The sequence below is a fragment of the Camelus ferus genome, chromosome 33 (genome assembly GCF_009834535.1).
Source record: "Camelus ferus isolate YT-003-E chromosome 33, BCGSAC_Cfer_1.0, whole genome shotgun sequence".
Classification (NCBI taxonomy): domain Eukaryota; kingdom Metazoa; phylum Chordata; class Mammalia; order Artiodactyla; family Camelidae; genus Camelus; species Camelus ferus.
The window spans coordinates 3,126,567-3,145,223 of NC_045728.1; the positions used below are offsets into that span (position 1 = coordinate 3,126,567).

General features: G+C 48.8%; 1 long non-coding RNA gene across 6 annotated transcripts in view; it reads right to left on the bottom strand.

The window, feature by feature from the left end:
* Positions 1 to 18,657, bottom strand: part of LOC116661145 — a 225,036-nt gene that overhangs the window by 61,145 nt on the left and 145,234 nt on the right. The window contains exon 1 of one of the 6 annotated variants that reach the window (XR_004316914.1): positions 13,526 to 13,639. The exons of the other annotated variants lie outside the window; for them this stretch is intronic. This is a non-coding gene — a long non-coding RNA (uncharacterized LOC116661145). Of the gene's footprint in view, positions 1 to 13,525; positions 13,640 to 18,657 lie in introns of those variants that run through there. 6 annotated transcript variants of the gene reach the window in all.

Here is an 18,657-nt window from a genome sequence, read left to right on the forward strand (position 1 = left end):
TTGTTCTGTGCTTGGGAGCTGGTCTGAAGGAAAACAAAGCCTGGGCTTTCTTTCCAAGGACCTTGCAATACAGTAACGGAACACACAGTGATGAGAATGGATGACCGGTGCCCTCTTGTTCCTGATACGGTCCTCCTCGTTGAGCGTGCATGGCGCCCGACGTCCCAGCCGTGCACAGAGGACCTGTTCAAAGTCAGAGTGAGCTCCCCCAAGGAGGAGGGGAGGTGCTGTGGCACTGGGTTCCCACCTGCCCTCCCCTTTGGCTTCCTGTTGCTCTGCACCTCCATCAAAACCACTGGATTCTCAGCTCACTTGCTCAGGTCATGATTTAGCCTTGAGTCAGCAAACTGTGGACGTGGATAGTGGGCCAAATCCGGTCCAACCACGCCTTTAATGCACGGCTGCTTTCAGGCAGCAATGGCAGAGTTTAACAGTTGCACCAAAGACAGCATGACCCACAAATCCTGAAAGATTCACTTTTCAGTGCTTTGCAGGAAAAGTTTGCTGAGCCCTGCTCTAGGCCATCAAAAACCACCCAGCAGGGGGATGACCTTGACTTCAGTCCTAGTTTTTCCGAATTCCTTTTGGAGGGGCGGGCTATGCCTCCCCCTGCCCTCAAGTGAGCAATTCCCTTTAACAAAATGTGTGATTTTCAGCCTCTGCTCATGATCATGCAATGACCAATGCCTATTTACTACCTTCCCACGGAGGGGCCTTCATACTTCTAAAGTTTTACCTATTTAATAAACACGTAGGTGTTACTTACTAAGCTCTATACCTAAATGAGCCTATTTCATCCTTACCATCAGGTAGGCATTACCCCCATTTCACAGATGAGGAAACTAAGGTGAAGTCGCCCAGGGCTGTATGACTAGTAAGTGCCAGAGCCAGGATCTGAATCCAGGCACCCTGGCTCTTAGCCTGTGCCCTTAACTGTGTCAACAAACTTTTCCACCCAGTATCCCCGGGGAATGGAGGGGGCACGTCCTGATCAGCTACCTGCACCTGGGAAATTCTCTTAGAACTTTTAATTTAAAATACGTGCGAATATTGCACTGTAGTTATCCTTGTCTTGCAGTGCTCACTGGCACGCTACCTGTACCCTGGGATTTGGGCTCCCCTGTTGTGAGGGGCATAGGTCTCATTTATTTTTGCATTAAATAAACTTTTACTGCACCCGGTTTTTCCCCTGTAGCACTCATTTATTTGATCAAGTATAATGGTTTGAAAACTTTTTATTTTTAATCAACAGACACCTTTTAAAAGAAGTTTGTGTGCAGAGGTAATTGGCCAAGGAAGCCTCCAAGTTTGACTCACGGTCCTTGAAAAACCCTGTATCATCCACCCTTCTGGAGCATCCCAGAACAAACCCGCTCCCTTCCTATATGGCAGTCCTGCAGACGTGCCAAGGCAACGATCACCTCTCTTCCTGCATCTCGTACCCAGGAAGAATGAAGCTAGCTCCTATGATCACTCCTCAAAGGACGAACTTCACAGCCTCCAATGCACCCAATTGAAACAGGTGCTCAGAACCAGGTGCCACGTTTCAGGATGGGGACTGTCCACGGAGAATTAGTGGAAATATCCATTTCTCAGATCTGGATTCTCTATGAAAGGGCTTGTGGTGGACCATGTTTCCCAAAGATGGACGTGACGGTAATTCACCCCATTTGCCCTTCTAGAATCTTGCCTCCCTCCCATTAAGTGATGGAGGCTAATTCTCCTTCCTTTGAATCTGGATGGGCTGGTGCCTCATTTGTAACCAGCAGAATGTCGAGCAAGTGACACTGCATGGCTTCAGAGGCTGATCACCTTGTGAGGTGGAACCCTGGCGCTGGAGCACTGGGCCACCATGCGAGTGGTCTGACTGCCCTGAGTCCACCACGCTGCAAGGAGGCACTAACTAACTCAGACAGAAAAACCATATGGAGAGGCCCTGAGACTATGTGCAGAGAGAGAGCCGGTTAGACTCTGGATGCCCCAGTCTCTCCCGGTCCAGTCTTCCAATCTCAACCACTGTCTAATGACAACCACACAAGAGACCCCCAGCCAGGATCACCCGGCCAAGCCCTCCCCAAATTCCTCCCCTGCAGAAACCATGACAGATAACAAAGTTATTGTTGTTGTTTTCAGCCACTGCATCTGGGGATGATTTGTTACGTAGCAGTAGATAACCATAACAGGGTCTTAATGCTGACCCTTAGTCTGAAAGGGACACAGTCTGAAGCCAGCTCCTCGAGAATTCAGACACTGTCTGTCTCGGTTTATTTGTAGAGTCAGCCTCCCATCTCAACCAAGATGCACAGAGAGACTTCATAAGGGGTCACGGGAAGATGCTTGAGACCAAAGCTTGAGAACAAAACTGATCTGAAGGCTTGTACTTTAAAATATATATTTTACTAAATATATACTATTTACTAATATTGCTAAAATATTATCCTCAAAATAAATTATTATTAAAGACACACATTGCTATGGATTGAACCGTGTTCCCCACAAATCCACGCATCGAAGCCCTACCCCACGACATGACTGCATCTGGAGACAGGGTCTCTAGGAGGTAATTCAGGTTCAATACGATCCTAAGTAAGATCCAAAGCCAGCAGGACTGTGGTCTTACAAGAAGAGGAAGAGACCTCTCTCTCTGTCTTCCTCTCCCCTCCTCTCTCTCTCCACCCCCTCCGTCCCCATGTGAGGACACAGAGAGAAGGAGGCCATCTACAAGCCGGGAAGGGGGCTCTCAACAGACCCCTACTGTTCTGCTGCCCTGACCTCAGACGTCTAGCCTCCAGAAATCTGAGAAATAAGCGTCTGTTATTTAAGCCACCCAGTCTAAGATATTTTGCTATGGCAGCTTGAGCTGACTAATACATGTATGTAATAAATACATGTATATTACTTATATTTATCAGATATATACATACATATATATAACTAAACAATACAGGTACTTTGCATCTTACGTGAATTAGTTTGCAAACACACCCACTGTAGTCCACTAAATCCTGAGAAACCAAAGATTATACCAACCTCTGTCGTGTGAACTAGCCGTGCCATTTAGGTTTCTCCTGTAAATTTTTCATAATGTCTTCAGAAAAATAATTGCTTTACTGTGAAACCCATCATGATAGAACTAGTTATGTTCAAATGAAAATCAGTTGTAAATATAACCCTAGACATTTAGATGGGGCCTTAAACTTCATGCAGCTGAACCCACCAATTAGAGCCCGTTCTTTGTAATTCTCCAAAGTTGGTATGTTAGTATCCAGCTGAGATCTTCCTGGACTACCCACGTTTTCACTGTCTAAAAGATTACTGTCACTCACTGTTGGCAAGGGTGCAGTGAGATGGGCACTCTCATACATTTTTTATAGGTTTATAAATTGATGCAAACTTTTTTGGAAGAGGATTTTATGATGTTGCAGAAGGGCATTAAAAAGGATTAGGCCCCTCGATCTATGTTTGAGTAATAACCCAACATACAGAGGAAGCTTTCTATGCCATGATATTTATTGTGACAATATTTGTCACATGGAAAAATTAGAAACACCAAAAAGTGCAGCAGGAAGAAAACAGTTAAATGAATTATTATTCATGAACTATTAGCTTACAAAGCATAACTATGAGCATATGTGAAAAAGAGACTAGAAAAACTTGACAAATGTATGTTTGTTGAGTGAATTAAATAACAGCTAGTCTCCTGAATGTTCTGATATCTCTGGGTATCAAATGTTTACTTAGCAAAAAAGTGACCCAAATTCAGTTTGGAAAATAGAGTCACTGGAGAGTCATGTGGTCATGAGGTCATGAAGTCTGGAAGCTTCAGGCAATAACTCATTTAATTGTTACACAGCCCGAACAGTTAAAGAAATCAGCCTTCTTGTAACTTTCATGAGTCCTCCCAAGGTCTGGCAAGTGAGGCGACCAGAACGAAACCTTAATAAACCATGACACATGTGTTAGATATTATGATTTTACCCGTCCTCCAATAATAAAAGGCAGCATCACGTCCTGATCACTGTCCTTGTTAACATCAGATACATGCAATTATTTTTGAAAATATTTTCTGTTTTGGCACTTCAGGTGCAAGATTTCTACGCACTCTTCTCCAAACCTGCCTTCCTCATCTGGAGCACGGATCCGCGATTCAGAACTCTAAACACTGTCCGTATTTCACACTGCTTGAGTCTACAATATCCTTCCTCATAATTGAAGGCAGTGACTGTTTTCTCCCTTTTCTTGCCGAGTGTTTTTCTGGATTGTGTTTTTCGCTGCTGACTGATATTTCCCCTTGAGTTATGACAGGTGGAAGCCAAATGCATGCGTTGCCAAGTGAAGTGCGGTCGGGGGCGTCAGCCAGGGGTGGGAGGTAGGAAAGGCTTGCTCCCCGTGGATGACAGCTACATCACGGGACTGTTATGAATGATTCACACATGTTCAGTGTGGGAGCTGGAGCTGACGGAGTCTGAAGAGGTGGGCTGTGAGGCTGCTTGTCTGTCCTGGGGACTGTGGACTTGATCTGCGTTTGATATCTGCAATGCTTTCTTGGCCTGAGTCGGTGAGGGTGCACACTATGAATCCTGAAGCTCTCAGGTGCCTACGAGGCATATACCTTCAAAGTTCATGCTTGCAAATTTCTGGTTATTCCTCCTGACGAGTACAAAATGGAATACAAAGACATGCATTTAGGGTGATCATTTGATAAGGGTAGTGAAGAATTCCTGGTTAAGGGACAGTTCATAGAAAAGCGGAAAGCTTTAGTTGGTCAAGTTTTAGGGGGAAATTTCTGGGGTAAATGTACTCTTTTATATCTTGATAGGGGCTGGATTTCACAGATGCACGACTCAAGACTCAGCAAACATACAATTAAGACGGAGAATTCATTTTACATAAAAAATACTGTAAAGAAATATTAAACTCTGGTTAATATGCGTGCTGAAGTATTTGGAGGGAACCACATCTGAAATTTACAAAAAATAAGGTGGATGTTGGTAGAAACAGGGCTGGATACAAAGGTGATGAAACAAGGATACAAAATGTTAGTCTGAGAACCGAGGTGATGGTTCTATGCAGTGGTGTCTCTGCACCGGCTCCCAAGAGCAGATTTTGCTCAGCTCTCCCCCAGGTTACGTTGGTGGCTGAACCTGTCTGTGGTGGGCATGTCTACAGCACAGAAGCCTGCAAACCAGACAAATAGAGCTTGCTTTATTTGCTGCCTGGAGAGCCCGCTCCCCAGCACATCACTAAGTATGTGGGTTGTTCACAGTAAACTTCTTTAAACTTTGCTGTCTGTTTGAAAATATGTATAATAAAATATTGGCAAAACAGTATGACTCAGTGTACTTTCACTGACAAAAAACAGATTTTAAAAATAGGCATTTTTTGGACTTTTGCTCCTGAGTAGGATTTAGTAGGCAGAGGCAGGCATTCCTCCCACTGCACAGCCAGGGGAGATAAAGACACATCACAGAGTCATATTTTTAAAAACAGCGAGGAGACCCACAGAGGCAAAGGGGACTGGAGAAAGGACAGCTCCAGAGGGGAGGGGACCAGACAGGGAGCTGAGGTTGCCAGCTTTCCTCCCTGCAGGGGGCTGGGGGCGTCTGCTGAGGCCCAGCCCTGGGCTGACCATGTGAAGAGGAAAAGAGAAGTTGGGGGGCTTGTCTGAGCCCCGCAGCCTGGTGTGAGAGAGTGGATCCAGGAGAGTCCCAGGCGCACGGCTGGCTTCCCCACAGGACAGTTACTGCATTTGGGGTGGACGGGAGACTGGACGTCGGGGCTGAGCCACCAGGAAAGAGTAGATTCGCCCAGAGCCTCCAAGCCCCCGGGAGACGGTCACACCAGTGGGAGGGGCTTGCAAGCACAGCCAGTGCGGCTCTGTGAGAACTCTGGCAGGTTCTGAATCCACGTGACGTGGAGACTAATGAGCTAAACTTTTAGGACAGAAGTGACAGAGATACAGCAAGATCTCAACCCCAAGCCCAAGGGGACTTTGCCCAGATAGTGGCTGGACCAGGAGTCAGACCTCCCTCAGTCTCACATTTTGTAGGAGACAAAAATCCCACCAGAGGACTGAGTTGAACTGTAGCCCAGACACAACCCAGGCTGCGTTCTCGTGGTGTCAAGGTGATCAGCCTCTTATGCTGTCTGGCCCACTGGGGAAAAGGCAAAACCTTTTGGGGGGGAAGTAATCTTAATTTCAATCTCTATGGTTTTTTTATATCTAAGGTCTGCCAAACAACTATAAGTAATGAGACATGAGAGGAGGTAGGAAAATGTGACCAATAATCAAGAGAAAAAAATAGACAAAAAAGCAGATCCACAAATATCCAAATGTTAGACTTAACAGAGAAGGACTTTGAAAATAAGTACGATGAATATCTAAGAGAAAATAGAGAAAAAAATGGGCAAAATGATGGCTGAAAAGATGAAGAATTTCAGCTGAGAACTGGAATCTATTGTTAAAAAAAGCAAGTGGATTCCTAGGACTGCACTGTCTGAAAGTAAGGACTCACTCAGCATCTTTCACAGCAGAAATCAAGCTGGTGGACCTGAATACATGTGAATAGGAAAAAAAAAAAAACACTAAAGGGCAGACAGAAGTATGAAACATGCAGAATACAGATAAAGAGCCTAACATACATGCAATTGGCATCCCAGAAGGCAAGGAGGTAAAGAATGAGGAAGAAGAAATATTTAAAGCCAAAGTCCTTTCAGACGCCTGTGGAAGATGTATCACACTTGAATGTTCATGTCCCAAAGGTTACAGTTACTGACTATGTGCTACATCAGGCAAATCTCATGCCTCCTCTGATTTTCCTTTTTCCTCATCTGTAAAACTGAATCAAGAATATTAATTCCTCAAATTGTGCTCTACACTGGAATTTGACAGAACATTGTAAAATGACTATAACTCAATTTAAAAAAATAAATTGGTGACAAAGATGAAAAAAAAAAGAATATTAATTCCTCGAGACTTCCATAGTATCATCTCTAGATGATAAAACTATATAAGGTAAAGTAAAAAAAAAAAATTAAATTGTCATTGTCCTCAGCATTATTGTTTCTTGGGTTCGTTATTGTAGTGGGCCAGGAGGTAATCTCTAGCCCTAGCACATACTAGGATAAAATTAGCAATCAGCTAAATGAAATTGGATTTCATTGAAGTTGTATCTCCTCTTCATTCTGAAGTAATTCTATTTTTGTTGCATGTATCCTCGTATTTTCCCCACTTGTGTAACAAGCAATATCTATTCCAGAGATCACTGAAACAGTCATGCTAAAAGCATTGCAAAGGATTTCTTGATTTCCCTCCAGAGGCCGTGTTTCTGGAACTTGCAGTTTTTGGGTGGAGGGAAGACATAGGAGACAGAACGGGAAATATGCCCCTAACTTAAGTCAAGAAGGGTTGAATTCACTTAAATTCTTTAATAATTTAGTCTCCAGTCACGCTAGAACTGAGTGAAAGCCCAGAATCATATCAGGAAGGGCGGACCCATAAGACTTACAAAACGACATGCAATTGTGAGCACACATATATATATATATATTTATATGCGCTCTAATGGAATGCAAGTGTGGAAAACATGGTTTCAGATGGAAGATTTGTTACCCTGGCAACCACAACTTCCAGTTCACTGATTCTAAGCTATCCAGTAAAATTCAAAATCAGACTCTGAATTAGTTCCCACTCTTTTGTCATGTTTGTTGTTGTTTTTACAAAGAAATAAAGAACATAAAATAATGAAAGATGGAGACTGAGCAGGTGGGACTATAAGAATCAGGAAAAGAAAAGGATGGAGGGAAAAATGAAAGCAGCCATGCACTAGGCAGCTCGGGCTGCTGTAACAACTATCACAGACTGGGCAGCTTAACCAACGGACATCCACTCCTCATAGTCCGGAGGCTGGAAGTCCAAGATCAAGGTGTCGGCAGGGCTGGTGTCTCCCAAGGCCTCTCTCCTTGGCGTGCAGAGACCATCTTCTTGCTCTGTCCTCTTGCTGCTTTCTCTCTGTTTGGCTGCACCCTAGTGTCTCTTCCTCTTCTAATGAGGACGCCAGTCCTATAGGATCAGGGCCCCAGCCTTACAATCTCTTTTAACCTTAATTATCCCATCTCCAAATACAGTCACATCAGAGGTTAGGGTTTCAACGTATGGATTTTTAGGGGACACAATTCAGCTCATTACAGACAGTGAAAAAAAAAAAGATCAAATGTTCATTAACAGCTTCACAGCTAAAAGTGTTTTGCCATGTCCACACTGATACCCCATTGGCTGGCCCAGCAGATCAAAAACTACAGGCCTCTGTTTTTCCATTGAGGGGTTGGCGTAGGGGTATGACAGCCCCTGCTTGTTTTGTTAGCATAGGAGTCCTGAGTCTTTCCGATCACCACCTTTCTGACCATCTGAAGACCTGCCCTCTCTTCTGTTCTCCCCTGATACCCCATCTTTTGAGAAACTGAGCTCTCTAGCCATTCTAGGTATGTCTCTAAAATTAAGCTACCCAGCATGGGGTGAGCCCAGTGCAGGAGGGGAACTATGGAGCACTTGCCGTGGGACAACAAGTTCCTAAAGAGTGGGATGCGACAGGTCTCTGGCCTGGTTCTCCATCCAGGACAGACCTCGCCCTCTCCTGACGATGCATGTGAAATAGTGCATTGACCCAAGTCAATTCAGAAAATGCTTATTCTACGGCAGACCGTGGATTCTGGGACAAAAACATTTCTGACACCGTTCTCCTGGAGCTCACAGTCCAGTGGGGAAGACAAACAATAAGGCAGAAGCAAACGCATCTCAAGACTCCAGGGGCAGAGCCAGTGAAGACTCCAGGGTGAGAGCAAGGCATTCTGACTGAGAAACAGAGAACACGTCACAGAGGAGTGACGATCGGGCAGGACCTGGAGCAACAAACAGAAACCTGACAGGTGGAAAAAGCACGGAGTGTGGGGAGGAGCACCGAGAAGACACATCATCCCACTAGGATGGAAAAGCATCATCGGCACTATGGGGGTTTCAGAGATGGTGACACACCTGACACGGAGCAGCAGTTCTCAAACTTCCACACGTCAGAGGTAGGGTCACGTCAGGACCACCCTCAGGGCTGGCGAGAACACGACTGCCCCGCTCCTGGGCACGTATCCAGAGGGAACTCTAATTCCAGAAGACGCCTGCGCCCCAGTGTCCACAGCAGCGCTATTTACAGTGGCCAAGACGTGGAAGCAGCCTAAATGTCCACCGACAGATGACTGAATAAAGAAGCTGTGGCATATTTATGCAATGGAATATACTGAGTCGTAGAAAAGAATGAAATAGTGCCATTTGCAGCAACGGATGGACCTGGAGATCGTCATTCTAAGTGAAGTGAGCCAGAAAGAGAAAGAAAAATGCCATATGATATCACTTATATGTGGGATCTAAAAAAAGACAAATGAACTTACTTACAAAACAGAAGCAGACTCACAGACAGAAAACAAACTTATGGTTACCGAAGTGGGAAGTAAGGGAGGGACAAATTCGGAGTTTGGGGGTCGCAGATACACACTACTGTATATAAAATTGATAAACAGCAAGGTCCTACTGTACAGCACAGGGAGCTACATTCATATCTTGTAACGGCCTGTAATGAAAAAGAATCTGAAAAGCAGTATATATGGATGTATAACTGAATCACTATGCTGTACACCAGGAATTACTGCAACTTCAATCAAGAAGAAAAAGAAAGAAAAGAAAGAAAAAAATCCTCTTGCATGAGGAGCCGTGGGGTGGGCCCTTCACGGCCACCGGCCCCTCTGCTTTACCCCCGCAACAGCCTGTTGTGAAACAAAACTGAACATGTGACACTGGCCCTCCACCGCCCAGCCGTGGGCTTTCTAACACCTTTAAAGCCAGCCTCCACGGGCTAGGCTTGCCATGGCTGAGGGTATGTATAAAACCGTATTTATGTGCCTGAGGCTCGGAAAGCAATTTCCAAAGCGAATTTCTTGGGCTGTTTTGATCATCACAGAGCCTCTTGAGATGGTGGCTTTTTTCCAAGCCCCTAACAGAACTCCGTCCATCCTAATGAAAGTCCACAGCGGTGGCGTCGCTCCGGTCCTGTTCCTGCACGCCTGGCACTGCTGGGCCCTGAGGGCACACGCAGCAGTGTAAGGCCTGAGCTTCTGCTCCCATGAAGCTCACGGTCACACCGCAAATTCAACCCTGCAAAAGGGAAGAACTTGGCAGTTCCTCCCTCCCTGGTTAAACCCCTGGCTCACAATCTAACCTGGAGGGGCGAGTCTAAGATAGTAATAAAGTGCTTGGGCACCCAACAGATCAGGGTTCGAGTGCCATCTCTGCCCCTTGCCAGCTGTGTGACTGTGAGTAAACTGCTTCACCTCTCTGAGGCTCTGTGATCACTTCTCTGATAATAATAACAATACCTATTGCCATAAGTGGCCGTGAAGTTTGAGTGAGAGACGCATACAAAGCACTGAGTACTTGACCTGGAACAAGGAACGCGCTGTGGGCGCTACCCTGACGGAGCAAGGGAAGATGCACCAGACGGGGCACAGACACTGGTGACCGGGCTCCTCCCCCGGCACCTCCACGTGCAGCTCGCGGCTCCGCCAGATGTGGGGCGGCTCCTGGTCCCCAGCCGTCTGCCGATTTCACAGACACTGCTTTTCTGTGCCGTTTTACAAAGCAATTATGCGGTCACAGGCTGCCCAAGGTCGGTCAGTGCTAACGTGGAATAATCCCCTTGCTCCTTTCCTGACAAGCCACAGACTGTTAGCGCTTCACCTCACCCTGCCCCTCAGCCCTTTCCACACTCCAGGAGTGTCAGGATTTAAGGCCAGCTCCCAAGGCTTCAAGAGCCCCCTTTGTTTTCCCTCCACCCCACCTGGCAACCTTGCGAGGTCGGAGTGGATAATGTTTCAGGAAACCCCTACGGAGGTGAAGTCCAGGTTCCCATCGATACATGAAAAGTAGGTGGAAGAAAGTGCCAGGTAGCTTTCCGGGGCAGGAGGGAGCTGCGCTCCGCTGTACAGGGTTTCCATTCAGAGCGAGTCACTGGTTCACAAGTTGGCAACCCCGGACCCTGGGACAACTTGGCAAAGGGAAACCTCAACAGATTGTTCCCGATGTGTTGGTATCCCCAGTGCCACGTTCTAAATACCACCTCCCTCCACACACAGTGAACAGACAGGCATGCTGTGCCACCAACCAGCTTGTGCAGGAAGGGGCCTGGGGAGCAGCAGGGGAGAGGGAACGGGGTACCCGGTGAAGGTAGGAGACTAACACAGCTTCAGAAGAAGAGACGACGCAAAGGCCATTCTCCAAGAGGTGACATCGTGACTCTCGTGCAAATATGAAATGAATACATGTCACAAGTTGATCTGATTCATTAATCATTAGCAGGAGGGGTAAATTAGGAGTTTGGGATTAGCAGACACAAACTACCATATATAAAATAGATAAACAACAAGGTCCTACTGAAAAGCACAGGGAGCTACATTCAATAGCTTGTAATAACCTACGATGAAAAAGAATATATATATATAAAAAACTGAATCACTACGCTGTACACCAGAAACTAACACAACATTGTAAATCAACTATATTTTAATTTAAAAAATAGAAATTGATAAGAGGCCAGATTAAAAAAATCCAAGCAGCAGAATTTTCTCTCAAGGCAAAAACAGGGCAGTTAAAAATACAGAAAGAGAATTTAATAAGCTCAGAATGAGAGCGATGGTAGTTCTGTGAGAGTAGCTCCCATCTCCCCTGGGAATGGCGTAGCCCAGGGCCTAGGGGAGAGCCCGGCACGGAACTGGCACCTGACGCTGGCAGAATAAATGGTACCGAAGGCAAGTCAGGGGCTGGTGCGTCCCTGGGTGAGGAGCCTGCTCAGGTGGTGGGGCTGGGTCAGCTGTCCTCTCTGAGCCAACGGGAAAGCCTGGGAAGGACGGGGTTTCCAAGCCCCTGCCTGGCGGGCATCCCCCTTTAAAAGGACTCTCAGGAAATTAGAGGTCATGCCTCCCCAGGCAACAGCTGGATTTGCGGAGACTGATTCTGTTCCTCGTTGATGGCTCTCTGCTGAAGTCCCTCTCTCTATGAAACTCCTTGAATGGGGATTCAGGAATTTATCATCGCAGCATTTTTTTTTTATCCATTCCTAACCTATAATTTCTCATTTATAAAATTGAGGGCTCTGGAATAGATCTCTAAATTCCCTTTAGAGCCAATATTTGATGGTTTTAAGTGAAAATGTGTTCCACCTGGAACCGGGGGGTGTTCGGGTCAAGCTTTTAAAGAAAACAATTCGTACCTCATGGGAAGGACGTGGAGTGTTGGCCATAGAAGCTCCCTCCCAGCAGGCGTCCAGGTAACGAGAGCTGGACTGCCAGACCCGAGGCTGTATGGGCGCTGAGGAAGCCCACATCCTGTCCCCTCCAGGGCCTGGCACGTAGGTTCCTGGAACTTCTCCACTCTAAGCAGAGATACTATTAAAGAATGTTTTAAATCGTGGAATGAGAAACATTCTCTGCATGAGTTTTTAAAGTCCACGTGTGAGACTGGTGGTTCTGAAGCTCAGAGTCACCGGGCGCTTGTTAAAATGCAGTCCCGGCTCCCTTCCAGGCTCTGACGCAGGGGATCTGCATTTACAGAGCAACCAGGTGATGCCTGTGCAGACTCGTAGTGGAAAAGGACCCGGCCCTGAGTGCAAAGGAACCTGTCCTCGGCGGGAGCTCAAGGCCCTACCTGCCTGGGGCCATGAGGGATGCGAGCCCCCTTCATGGGTCAAATTCAGGCCACTGGGTTCAAATCCCATCAGCCACCTGGAGGCCTGTCTGCACGATGCCGGACAGCTGGACACTTGGAGAGGACAAGACCGCTCATGCCCAGACGTGCGGGGTACATACCCCCGACCTCTGCTCCAGGCAAGCTGTCTTTAGATCACTGAACATGAGTGTATTACCTAAAGGCCGTCCAAATTCTAGAAAGTAAAATGTGGTTTGGGGGCTGTCTCTTTCTCTCCTGGTAAGTTGGTTGAAGGAACTTGACTAGCAAGCTTGGTCCTGCAGGAACGGCTCTTTTCCTCGGTTCTCCTGACAACACTCTTGCTCTGCTCCCACTTCCTAGAGGTGATGGCAGTGATGTCAAACGTCTTTTACCAAGTCCCTTATCCACCACTGCACACAAACCTACAAAACTAAAATTCACGGAGCTTTTATCCCCAAAGTTGGAGAATTTGATAGTCATTATAGTCACTTTCCCAACGACGGCCACCCCCTCCTTCTCACTGTTCAGAGAGCCAGCGGCCGCAGTAACACTGAAAATCCCAACTCCCAGGGTGGGAGTCTGTGAGGGGTGAGGAGGAGACCAGAACTCACGTGGGGTTACTCACTACGGGCCAGAGAAGCCAGTCCACCCACAGACTGGTCCCTCCCAGACCTCAGCTCCTGGGAACCGCCCGCACCCAGGCCCAGCGCCTCCCTGGGGCTCACGCACTTTACGGGACCTGCCTGGGGCCTCAGCACTCACAGAACTTCCATGAGCTTGTGGGTCCACAGAAAAGCTTGGGAAGAGAAGAAGTCAAAGGCTCAGGGCTACCGTCTTTATCCTGTGCCTCCACCTCCTCTCCTGTGTGGCTCCACCTCCAGCCCGTAAAGAAGTGAAAAGCCAGGAGATGGAGAGAAACAGCAAGTCGGGGCCTCTCCCCATCACGGCCCCTCCCACAGGGGCACCAGGAGTACTTCTGGGCAAAAGCCAGGAACGGAGTCCAGCACGGCCATTAGCTCCAGGAGCAAAGTTCATGGGCACGAGGCCCGGGCAGCTCCAGAGACACAAAAAGGCAAGAGTCCAGCAAAAGCATAATGGTGCTCGTATGTCACCCAGACGTCAGCACCAGGGCAAGAGAAGCACCTGCTCAAACTGCAAGGCCAAGGCCAGGAGCACGTTAGACCATGCGGCGAGGGAAGGAAGACACGCTGCTGAGATGACCAGTGGTTAGAGAGGGACGAGGGAGGAAGCCAGCAGGCACTGGCCCCGAGGTGCCCCTGGAGCAATGGAGGTGGTGCTCTGTCTGACGGACGGCAAAGGAGGGAGTCCCAGAGCTCTTTCGTTTAAGCAGTAGGTGCAACATTGCCAAGGTAACCCTTAACTCGCTGAGTTCCAGAAGGCCTTGCTACCTACTAGGGAGCCAAAATCACTAGAATTCTAGAATCAGAAGGGACCCTATAGGTGTGGGGACCCGCGGGCACGCACCTACCCGGAGGAGATAACCCAAGCGAGCGTTGGGGGCAGATAGGAGACTGGAGGTGTGGACCCCGCGGAACGTCGCCAGCCCCCGCTCGGCCCCGCCGCTGGGCGCCTGTCCCCAAGCAAGAAATGGATGCCAGGTTTGTCAGAGCTAATGATTTTTCAGCATAAGCCCCAGATTCTGATTTTTATGTGAAATTTCCCAATTTTAAGATGTTGGCAACAAGGTCAATGTTATTTAAAATCCTTCACGGGCCAAACAAAACCCCTCTGGATCTGGGGGAAGCGCAGATTCGGCCTGCCAGGCCTCCTGCTTGGAACGCCTGATGCGTATCAACGGCTGCGTAACCAATAATGGTAATAAACGGCTAGTGTAAACGGGGTGCTTCTTGCGCGTTATTACATGCAGTCCTCACAGCTGAGGAAATCAAGTTTATGGAGAACAGGTAGCTTCTCCAAGCCTGCACAGCCATAGAAGTGGGGAGCCAGGATTCAGGTCCAGGTCTGTCTGACGTCAAGGGCGGAACTTCAGCCGCTAAGTGATATTGCAATTCCAGAAACAGATTACAGCGGTCCTTAAACTCACCCTTTCCAAAGAATGGCACGCTGAAATTGACCACTGGTGTCTGAATTGCTTAGTGTTTGTGGGAGGACCAGACCAGGAAAGACAGGCTTGAGAAGGCAAAGCTACAACCCTGCCGGCAGACAACGGCAGGGAAGTCGTATGAAGAATGTTCTTCCATTCTCCATAGTGCAGAAACCCCTTCCTGGCCCCATGGGACGAGTGTTCTAGCCTTTGCTGCTCAAAGGGCAGGCAGTGGGCCAGCAGCTCAGGCTTTGCCCTGGAGCCTGTTAGAAAGGCAGAACCTCAGTGCACCCACGTTGACTGAACAGGGCTCTTAATGGGACGACCAGCTGCTTCTTATGCCCCTTGAAGCTTGAGAAACCTGTACCTGGCTCCTCTCAGACTTGTCCCCCTATCTGTGTGGCCCTCCAGGCCCAACCATACTCCCCATCAGACTGTCATCTCCCTAAAGACACAGGCTTCCTCTTCTATTTCTATCTTGCCTCTTCCTGGACAGGTATTCAGTCATGTGGGCCCCATCAGCCCACCTGCAGACAAGGGTGAGGGGGCCCCCAAGCATACAACAGAAGAAGGGATCCTTCCCTAAAACCATAGCCACACAAGCTAGCTCAGCCCCCCAGACTGGTGGCAGAACCCTTGAGAATGCGAGAAAAATCAGCACAACACTGCAAGCCCCCCACTCTTTTCCTGGTGCTGCAGGGGCAGAAGAGGCACCTGCATCCAAAACGCACACACATTCTGCAGGCAGGAAAAGATGGAGTAGGCGCGGTGATTCTAAAAATGGTCTGCCAGCCCGTAAGAGGAAACCACAGTCCCCACCGGGGTAGGGGCCTGTGTGCTCCCGGACAGCTGTTCTCAGCAGAAACCCTCACAAAAAGCCATGGGCACAGACAGGAACCCAGCTCTGGGGCGTGAGAGCCCCTCTGCCTGCTCTGACTGCGGCTAGAATGGCACACAGCCTGGACCTCTACCTGATGCTCACTTCAGACCCTCTCCACTCCAAGCGAGTCCTTTCTAGAAAATGGGGCAAACTCTGTCCTGACTCTTCTGCCACAGCTGCTGAATTTTCCACCGTCCCCCAGCGCTGGGGCACCCTGGGAGGAGGAGCACCGTGGGAGTGCAGAGGGCGGCAGGCCAGCGGCTCACGTGCCTGCTCCCGCCAGCATGCCTTTCTGTTTGTTCAAGATGCGGGGCCTCCCCAGAGACATGCCTTGCAGGAAAATTCTCACTGTCCCTAAGGCAACCCAAATTCTTTAAGCACATATGTCACCTCCAGCCGGTCCACAGCCCTCACCTGCCTCGGAGGCCGTAATCACTCAAGGAAAAATAAAGTAAAAGTTCCCAACACCCTCCTCCTCCTCCCCGCGGGCCGGCATGGTGCACACGTGCAGCTGGAGAGCCACTCCTGGCTCCAAAGCACGAGGCTTTCCATTCCAGTGAAACTGTGATGTTGCCATGGAAACACCCGGTGAGGTGTTTCTCTGGCCGGCCGGCCGGCCCAGGCTGCGGACCCGAGGCCCACATTGCAGACGCCTCCTCACCGGCCCCCAGGGCCCCGTGCCACCCTCCCCAGCTCCGGGCCGGCCCTGTGCCTCGGCGAGGCTGTTCAGACCCGGGTTTGCGTGTGCATCAAGGTACATGTCTGTTTTGTTTTCCCTTCGGCCCAGCCCCTCCTGGCACACAAAAGGCACATTCTTGGGGGGAAAAAAAAGAAAAAGAAAAGAAAAGAAGAAGAAAAATGTATTTTTTCCCCTGCATTCCAGCTGCCTGAGCTAAGCGGAGGAATGAATGGTTTGGGAAAAATCTCACACAGGAATAAATTTACAAGGGACAGCTGAGCGGATAAATTCAGTCCCCAAAGAGGGGCATTACGAGGCCTTTTGGCAGGAGACCTGCCCCTGGTGCAAAGCTGTCTAAAAAGAAAAACAGAGCAAGGGAGAGGAGCTTTCAAACCCACCCCAAGATAAACCTTTCAGAAATCCTTTTAACTCCCTCTAGCTGTTAGCATTTGAAGACGGGGGAGGCCAGTTAACAAAGCGCCATCAGTCCTTTCTAGGTGGAACTCGCGATGCCACCCCTGCTCCTCCCTGCCCAGGTGGATGATTCAGGGTTGCCCGGGTGTTCTGGCTTGACCCACTGTCCACATACGGGACAAAAATGGAGCTTGCCCTGTGGGCGATGGCCCCACAGGGGCCCCCTCAGCTGGAGAGCAGACCAAACACAGTACGTGCAAGTTGGACTGGACAGCCCAGAGGCAGACCTGGACCCGCGCCTCCTGGGGGAACGGGGCACTGCAGGGAGAAGGTGGCAGCTGTGACTACGGGGACGGCTATCACGCAGGGTCCAAACACGCCATATTTGGTCCTTCGAGTCCCCAGAGTTTTTCCTACAAAGACTGAGAGGAAGGTCATGCCAGAATCATTCTGGGACACTGCCTCCCAGAAAGGGTGTTAAACGCCGGCTTCTCCCCTGCTTCCTGACCGCTTCCTTGACACCTCAGTTCACGGCTGGTTGCAAGTGTCAGGAAAGTCCCCCGGCTGCACTGAGGTCTGAAAACTCAGTTAACCCGTACCCTCTCCATCTTCTTGGGAAACCAAATCCTAGAACTTCTTACCACTGGTAATGACCTTCTTGTTCCCCTCGCAGCCTTTCCCAGGGTCTTTCACCCCTAGGAGAGCCTGAGACTCTAACCCAGCTGGCCAGTCTCCTCTGGGAAAGTCAGCTTTGGTCGTCACCAGACATGTCCCCGTTGCACGCCTTGAGCTAGCGATGAACTCAAGTGACATCGCTTCTCCTCCGCTGACAGTCCTACTTTCGAAGTCATTGTCGGTCAGCGAGCACTAAGCATTTAGGGTCCTGTCCTGCACTATACCTTTGGAGAGGAATACACACACACACACACACACACACACACACACACACAGATACACACATGCAATGGCCAATCCCTGACCCAGTGAGCTCAAAATTCCGTTGATTAGCCAATAATTATCAGTAACTGAGTACTCACTAAGTTCCAGGCCGTAAGCCTTTTACTAAGTATTTCACTGTGATAAGTGCTTCATTTGCATTCACTATTGTAGTCAAATACCTGGGTGGAACTTAACTGGAGGCAAATCCTGGGTCCACCCCTTATCAGTTGTGCATCCTCAGGGTTTAACCTCAGAGCCTCATTTCCCTCATTTGTACAACAGACAATAACGTCTATGTCACAAGCGCGTTGTGAGAATTTAGGGAAACAGCGTTTGTAAGGCTCTTAACTCAGCGAAGAGCACGCAGGGCTCAAAAAGGCACTGATGAGACAGTGGTCCAAGGTCCAAGGCAGCGCTGAGTTTCCTGGTTGGGGAGCAGCAAAGGTGGAGGGCGAGGGGCGCCTGGAGGGGGCAGCGGAAGCTCGGCAACCCGCCGACTCACCTTCCCTGTGGGTCTCTGCCCTCTGGCTGTCCTGAGCTGCAGGGACAGCTCCGCTCCCTGGATGTGGAAATAGCCACCCTTCACGTGGGACCTCTGCACACGTCTGTGCCAAAGCAGCAGCCTCCCGTGTTCACTGCTGGATCTTTGCACATTAAACAGGAAGCAGAATACATCTTACAAGAGGGGGAAGACCCTGGAGAGCTGGGGAAGGCCCTGCACCTATTCTGAGGAAGACCGCTCGGCCAGCATCCGGTTCTTGCCCATGTCTCTGAACCATATACAACTTGGAACTGCATAAGGTCTAGAATCCATGCGACATCAGACTTAACAAACGTTTTGTGTTACCTTAATAAGGAAAGAAAAAAAATAGGAATATCTTCTTTTTAATATATCAGTATCTGTGTAGAAACACACT